The sequence below is a fragment of the Cicer arietinum genome, unplaced genomic scaffold (assembly GCF_000331145.2).
Source record: "Cicer arietinum cultivar CDC Frontier isolate Library 1 unplaced genomic scaffold, Cicar.CDCFrontier_v2.0 Ca_scaffold_5281_v2.0, whole genome shotgun sequence".
NCBI lineage: Eukaryota > Viridiplantae > Streptophyta > Magnoliopsida > Fabales > Fabaceae > Cicer > Cicer arietinum.
In genome coordinates, this window is record NW_027338928.1 from 1 (window position 1) to 1,279 (window position 1,279).

The 1,279-nt window shown below is 31.5% G+C and overlaps 1 long non-coding RNA gene across 2 annotated transcripts; it reads right to left on the minus strand.

Moving 5' to 3' along the window:
- LOC101495877 (uncharacterized) lies at positions 1–1,277 on the minus strand. 2 transcript variants are annotated; one of them, XR_012161741.1, is made up of 5 exons: positions 1,252–1,277; positions 1,014–1,119; positions 762–825; positions 179–286; positions 1–42 (listed from the first exon to the last, which is right to left on the minus strand). It is a non-coding gene; the product is annotated as an uncharacterized lncRNA (long non-coding RNA). The 2 variants fall into 2 exon arrangements; XR_012161740.1 differs by lacking the exon at positions 1,252–1,277 and having other exon boundaries at positions 1,014–1,245.
- Positions 1,278–1,279: the final 2 nt, after the last annotated feature.

The window sequence follows — 1,279 nt, forward strand, 5'->3', positions numbered from 1 at the left end:
TCCCAACGATGCAGCAAGTCTTGCTGCTAATTGATGTTTACACTGAAACACAGACACACACGCACGTGCACAATGCACATTGATTGTATACTTCACTAGAATGATACAAATGTTTATAATGAATTGAGTATGAATAATGAAATAAAAGAAAACAAGGAAGTGTATGGTTGTGGCTTACACAAAGTTGTTCCCCTCTGTTGACAACATCATAGAAGAAAGAATAACAAGCGCAAAAGTTTTCAGCAAAACATAGATACTGGTCTTTTTTCCTGGACTCCCCTGTAACCTAAACAAATAGAGAATATGCACATAATAATTTGAATCAGGAGCATGAAATGATTCCTTATATTGTCATTCAAACTTGCAAAGCCAACAATATTAAAAATAAAAAAAAAAAGATTTTAAAAACCAGAAACATAATAATATCTTTTAGCCAAGTATTAGCTGCAACAAATGAAACACCGACACAAACACAAATTCAACACTAACATGTGTAGACATTGATAATAATTTGAAAAATTAGAACTGATTAGATGTAACCACAAGTGTTGACGTCATGTAGTGTCATACACCGACATGTGTCAGACACTGGATACTCCTTTAATCTAATGTGTCGATGCTACATGTTGCGTGTATTTCTAAAACTAGAAACATGAGTAATATCTTTAGCCAATTAATGAAGCACCAACACATACACGACACTGTCACGTAAACACTATAATAATTTGATAAAATTAAAGTGATTAAATATAACCACATACTGCATTCAATGTCGGACACCAATGTGTTGGACACGCCTTTAATCTAAAGTGTCGGTGCTAGATTCTGCAAGTATTTCAAAAATGTGTGCACAAGTAAAAATCATGTACATGATCTTTAACCATGTTTTAAACTATTCAATTGAAATGGATCCTTAATCTATTGAATGAAGAAGACAATAATAAACAACAACAAAAAACAAACAATAAAAAAACAAGGGTAGATGCAAAGCAAGATTGGTGCAAAAATGAAACCTGAAAGATAAACCTTCCGCTGGGATAACCAGAAATCCTCTTAACACCTCTTTGATCCACAATTCTAGTAGCTCCTTCAAAGTTCTTACCAAATAAGAAATGTAAACTGGGTTTTTTTGAAACCAACAAAAGAAACAAATTTCAAATTCAAAATACAATAACAATCTATATACTAAGAAATAAGAAAAAACCAAAAATTAAATAAATTAAATAAATTAAAGGGAAACAATATACTCACATATAAAGTTGATCATCATTCACTGTAA